Source organism: Chanos chanos, chromosome 9, assembly GCF_902362185.1.
Source record: "Chanos chanos chromosome 9, fChaCha1.1, whole genome shotgun sequence".
NCBI lineage: Eukaryota > Metazoa > Chordata > Actinopteri > Gonorynchiformes > Chanidae > Chanos > Chanos chanos.
In genome coordinates, this window is record NC_044503.1 from 25,323,820 (window position 1) to 25,330,856 (window position 7,037).

The window sequence follows — 7,037 nt, forward strand, 5'->3', positions numbered from 1 at the left end:
CCTACACTGGAGCCCAACAGGAAATGAACAACTCAGACAGGCCAGTGTCTGAGACTCCTCAAGGAACAAATACTGTCCTTCCCCCCCCTCCCCACTTTCGACTTTTCACATACCTTCAAAAGCTCCGCTGGTTGGTCCGGCCAGTAAAATTGTTTTAGTTTGTTGAGGGTGGTGGAACTTGTTGGTGGCATGGCGCACAATCCCCCACACAGTATGTCTTGAAGGAGAGTAATGAGGCTACACTGTTTGTCATGTTTATCCAGCCAGTTGTGATTGTTTGACTTCTCCCGCCAAGGATGGAATGACTCGTTGAGAGTGCTGACTACTTGTCTTATCATGAAGCAGCTATGAGCTGGATCCTGGCTGGACGCTCTGAATGTACAATAGCAGGCACATACTGGAAAAGTTTTTTTTTTTTTCTTTTTCTTTCGACAGTAACTCATTCGCTTGTTCAAACTCAATTTCACAATGATGTCTTTGTCAGCAGAGCCATTAATAAAAAAAAAAATCTCAGTTTTTCAGCTAAGGGAGAGAATAAATGAATTTGGAGCTCTCTACAATAGAATTGTTCATGTTTCTAATTTATCCCTGTTCAGTCATCAGATTTACAGGGAAGTCACTGACCATCTTTGTGTCTACACACTCTATGCCTGACTAAGCACACACACACACACACACACACACGCACAAAAACCCCTCGTATGATAAAATGGTGATTCAGCGGTTTAATAGAGCTGGACTTTAGTCTGGGAGCACAGCTTTCCTGTGTTTAGTTGAACCACTATGGTGTGTTTAACATCCTGGCTTGTCGAATGAAAGAGAGCCACTGGTCATTGCCTGCGCTTCATTCCTGTAAAAAATGCCCCATAAACTTGCTCAGTTGGACATAGCTATGGTTTTTTAAGTGAGTGGAGTCTTTTGAATGGATTTCAAAGGTGTGAGGCAAAATTTATGTAACATGCGTGTTTCCACTATAAACACAGGCTTCTCCTTGTTGTTGTCTGACAAGCGCAGAGGATCAAGCATTTCAAATTAAGGGGGGAGAAAAATGCATTCTGCCAGATGAAAAGGTTTCCTGGGGTCAATTTCACATAAAATATCCTCTTAAATGTAGGGCAGTCAAGTTAACTATGAAAGGTAATTTAAAACAGACAAGCGCTACAGAACAGTACCTGCTTCCACCTGTGTCAGCACCCACAAAAACGCTAAGAAATAACACAGCGGACCTCCTCTCCAAACCCCCCCCCCCCCCCCCCCCCCCCCCCACACACACACACACACGCACACACACACACCCTCCCCGAAAAACACAGACTGACTTTAATCTTCAGTTAGCTGTCACTTCTCTCTCTCATTCTCTTTCTTCTTGTTCTCGTACAGATCTCTCTTGTGTTCGGTTGAAAGAGGGACAAGAACAAGATACACAGAACAAAAATGAAGCTTTTTATGAAAGTGAGTATTTAGGTGTATTTAGTTATTTATTTATTCTGAGGATAATTTACACAAGACACCTCATGAACTTAATGGAAACATCCTACAATAGCTGAATAATAATAATACGTAGAAACTGCCATTAGTAGATTTCATGTATGGCAGAAAAAGTCAGTTGGGACGACTTTATTCACATTCAGTTGTGGTATCAAAAGAAAAATATTAACAAAAACAACATATGACCGTAACCACAAATAAAAACCCAAAACCGGTTTTGGAAATCTAATAAAAATAATGATTCAAAATGTTCTTTGAGTGGTATTAATCTTGAGTGAAGGGCACACTGCCCACCACAATCATATTTCTTAAACAACAACAACAACAGCAACAACAACAACAACAACAACAACAACAGCAACAAAAACAAAAACATAGATCCCACCATGGGGCATTCCTCACTAAAAAACGTTGTGAGTGTGTTGAACTCTTATAGATAGATACATGGAAGGTAGGGGCTATGAGAAAGACTTTGTGCCATGCGGCAGGGCTTGGATTTGAATTTGACTCAAACCTTTTACCCATTTCTCCCTGTTCAGCTCCAGAACAGAGTAAAGCGGGGGAGCTTCTCACACACTTACACACACACACACACACACACATACACACACACACACAAAATAAAATAAAACTTTTATATGAATGATATACGACTACTCGGAGAGCTTTTTTTATCCGTTACAAGAAGCCGACAAAGAGAGCTGTTTCAAACAAAAAATGTGAAAAATCCCCTTTGTTCTGACAGGGTTTGTCCAGTGGACTGACATGGTTTGTGCGTATGTGTGTTTCAGGGATATTTTTAGATCATCCATCTGCACATGTAGTCGTGTAAATATTTATTTACCGGTGTTCTGTGAATTTCAAAAGTTGTTTCTCTATAGAAATTTGGGGGTAATTAAAGCTATATTTTAGCCTTTGGATCTGTTGAAAGATGGTTGAAAAATGAATATTGTGTGGACGTTGTATACACTTTGTGTTCATCTATGTGTTTGTGTTTGTTTCTGTTGGATTTTATGCACGAATTAGAGAGGGAGAGTTGGCAGGGGTATATTTTAGGGAGTGAGTGAGAATGAATGTGTGTCTGCCTTTCTGTGTGTGTGTGTGTGTGTGTGTGTGTGTGTGTGTGTGTGGGAGAGCTCTGCGAATGTATGAAGTGCAGGAAGAGCCAGAGTGGCACCAGGTACAGTGCTCTATGGGAGATGGAACACATTAGAGAATAATATTGCTCCAGCATGTTTTAACCCACACATTATTTCACTCCCACTAACTCCTATCAGACCAAGTTTGCGCTGGAAGGGTTAGGGGTTAGCTCTAAATTCCACAGATAAAAATATACATTTATTTTCATTGGTGCTCTAACTCTTCTAATCTGCGTGTCTGCCTGTTTATGCGTGTGTGTGCGTGCATGTGTGTGTGCGTGCGTGCGTGCGTTACAGCAAGTTTCTGCTGCGCACATGGAAACTAGAGATAAACAGAAAAATACTGCTAACGAGATTGTTGGTGGTCGTATGTACAGTAAAAACGGGATCTGTGCAGTTTAATTTTGTGGCGGGCAAACCCATGACAAGGTCCTGGGGGAAAAAAAAAAAAAAAAAGAAGAAGCAGTTTTTGTTTTTGATGAAGTGCTGGAGGGATGGGATGGAGAAAAATAGCAAAAACGTGTCTGGGGGGGGGGGGGGGGGCAGTAATTGTAGGGGCCCCTAATCTGGAGTGATTCAGCCCCCGTGTCTGGGAGACAGACAGTGACTCAGTCATTAAATCTGGATGATGTGGAACACCCCCCCTCCCCACCCCCAACCAACCCACCCACCCCCACCACCCTTCCCCCAATCTGTGTCTCTGTGTATTCTCTGCTTGTTCTCATCGAGCCGTCGTATAACTGGCTTTGACCCCTTTTTACCCGGTGTAGCTCTGTACCTGACCGGTTCTGCTGGCTCAAATTAAAACACATTCGGCCTCCACCTGGACATCTGGGACGTGGGTGTTGTCTTCTACGTGGGCTAGGGGGGGTACTCCGCTGCCCCCTTTGGAGTCAGATGGACCGGGTCAGACTCTGTTTATGTAAACCAATAGAGTTAGCGTGGCCAGACTCCTGGAGCGCACTCCTCAGATTCTCTCGTGGGTATGAGGTTAATTACAATCAAGGACTTTTGGGAAAATGTTAAAATAAATGATGCAATGTGAAGCGTGTGGCTGTAAAATAACAAATAAAGATTCACTTTTGTAAGAACAGCGTTTCTTCACCAAGATTAACAAAGTTCACAAAGGCGGTCGTATACTATAGAAGGCAAATAGGAAATATATAGTGATCTTACATATCTGTTTATCTGTCTGTCTATCTATCCACCTGTGATATATGACCTTTGTATATATACACCAAACTTTGATACATGGAATGACCATTTCATATACATTTATATAAAACATTAAACACACATGCATGAAGAATATTTGAAATATACATAAACCAAACATTCATATGTATGTATAGCTATGATCGTACGTATGTATATTTTATAATGTATTTATACACGCGGCTTTAGCCATTCAGCGTTCAGCGTCGCCTGCCTGATCATCCGTTATCCCTCTCACCTCTCCACGCCTTGTTTTCACTGATTCACTCCCTTATTTATGCTCCTCCGTTTGGCTCTGTCCTCGCGAAGTCTACACTCACCACGGTTCACTCTGACCCTTGTTCTGACCAACTCTAATTGCCAACTCAACCTGTTTGTATCCAGCCTGTTCTGAAAACCCTGTTTGTTTCCTCTTTTGAGCCCTACCTGCTCCAAGCCCTGATTCTTTTGTTCGAGTTCTGTTTTTGTAACCTGTTCAGTTCAAGAATAAAATCCCGTGTTTTCCGCACTCGCGTCCAGCTCCGGTTCAACTCTGTGACAAAAGTACGCTATATTTTCAATGACTTTACAGTAAAGTGCTTCTGTTTGCATGGGAATTAAACACTGACATACAGAGGCCTAATAATAAAAAAGTGACCTAATGTAGTGAACAGCTCAGAACGCGAACGGGATTGAATAAGTGGCAGGCCGAGATCCAAACGGTGACGGGACGCCGCGGTTCTAACGGTCGGAACCCAGCGGAGGCTCGTCTCCGTGGCCAGGAGGGCAGCGACAGGGAGGGTGGCAAACCCAACGGTGATTCAGCGCCAGAGCACCAGGGAGTGAGTAAGCCGGTCGTATTTTAGGAGGAGGGGAAACCCCCCAGTCCCACTCATCCCACAAGCGTCTGCAGGGGCCCCCACCGCTCTGACGTCAGACCACGGCTCGCTGCGGCTGCCCAGAGTGGAAAGCTGTCGCATGCTGCTAAAAGCAGCCCACAGAAGTGTGTAAACACGCCAGTCTGCAAATATTGTCTTACAGAAAATAACACACACACACACACACACGCACACACAAAACAAATAAGAACTCCTCACACCAAGCAGCAGTGTTTTATAATTTTACGGTTGACCTTTAAATGCCTCTGCAAAAATTTAACCTCAGTGTGTGTGTGGAAATAAACTGACCACTGTGCCAAATTTAGATTTGATCAAATATCCTCTATCAAAGGAGTCCCGTTAGAAAGTGAATGGAAACAGAAATCATTTATTTGACCTGAAAATTCTACTGGGAGTTTTTGTATAATTTAAACTGACACTTCAGAGGTTTTTCATGTTTAAAATACACTAATGAAAATTAAATTGGATTTTAACTCTGGAACCCTCCGCGCAACTGAAAACACAAGCTGACCGACAGGCCCTTTTTTGGGTTTTTTTAATTAAAAGAAAAAAAAAAAATTTAAAAAAAGGGCATACACGCAATGACAGATGTGGCACCGTCAGAATCCGTAACCGTAAACTGGATCCATGTAATTGTCTTTGTCTGACATGATAGTGTTTCCGATTCTGGTCCATTACTACATAAGCGGTCTGCCCACAATAAAGCTGGCGAGAGTCCTTGAAAACGTTTTGGTCTGCCTTCTCGATCTTTAGCTGTCTGACCACTGAGCCATGATCCCACCCCTGCGTCTGCCCAGCGGGGGCTCTGCCTACAGGGAGAAGGCGGACAGGGAAGGGGTGGGGGTGGTTGGGGGGGGGGGGGTTTGTTGTGAGCTCAAACCCCTCAATTTGTCTCCATTGGTTTCTATTTCAGCTAATGAGTCAGAATCGCAGTCCCCTCCCCCCCCCCCCCCCCCCCCCCCCCCGTTTTCACCAGGAAAAAAACAAAAAAAGCAAAAAACGTCTTCACTGGTCTGAGTGAGTGAGTGAGTGGTGTGGCGATGTCGTGGTCTAAATTACATGGATGATGACTCTTAGGGTGCACACACCCAGATGGCATTTTGGGCAAATAAAAAAAGCCAGTTTTCGAACACAAACATGGAAAAGAAAACACGCTTTTTTTTCTTTTTTTGTGAAAAAGGGCTCTGGTTTCTGACAAAAGGGTAATGAAACAAAAAGAAAATGACAGGGTAAATGGAATAACTGTATCCCTATGTCTGGTTTGCTGGCTCTATTCACTCTCTCTCTCTTTTCACTCTCTCTCACCTCTCTCTCTTTCTGAAAGGCCTCTGAGTCTAGGTCTGGAAAAGGAGGGGGGGAGGTGGACTTGTCTGCTAGGGCCAGACGGTTGGAAAACGGATTTTTCTGGAGTAATAGGAACACACCGATGCCACAATGAAATTCCCATGAGTCAAAGAAAAGAGTTCCTGAGTAGACGCATTACTCATCATTTATCAACAGAGTCTGAATAGAAAAGATGATTCCCCCAAAGTATTTGGGTGCCTTGTGAACACAGGCTTGTGAAAAACCCCAGAGAACCAACACCCTCTGTAACCGTTAAACGCTGATGGTGTGAGATAAGATAACACACACTGTCAGGAGCGTTCACAGAAAGACAGTCTGGCTCCAGTAAGAGACCTATGTATGACCTCAGGGTTGGAGATGCCAAAGCCACGTACGCCAATCCGATATATGGAGTCCTTTCGGACGATTTCGGCTTGGGGGGGTGGGGGGGGGGGTTGCGTTCACTGACAGCATCGCCCTCCCTGCCGCCATGGGCTCTGAGACGCAAACAGTGCAACCAAATTATACGTCTGGCCTTCAGAGCAAACACTGTGTGTGTGTGTGTGTGTGTGTGTGTGTATGATTCAACGTGGCATGATTTTAGCCCCCGCCGCTGGGACGTATATACCGTATGTTGATTGTGTGAGCAAGAGAGAGAGAGAGACAGAGCACAGCTGCACTTTGTGTGTATGTGTGTAAGAGAGAGAGAGAGAGAGAAGGAGTTTTCTTATGGGGGGTTGGGTTGGGTTGGGTGTGGGGGGGTTGGGTTGGGCTGGCTCTCGTACCACTGAATGGTTGGTTGAGAAAACATGGGGCAAGGGGCCATTTTGAGCAGTATGAGGTTGAATAAATCAGGGGCTCTGCTCAGCTGTTCTCAAGTCAAGATCCAGCACAAGGCAGTCGCAGATGGTGGCGGTGGTCCCCCTTTCCCCCCCCCCCCCTCTCTCTCTCTCTCTCTCTCTCTCTCTCTCACATGTGGGCAGGACCTCATTAT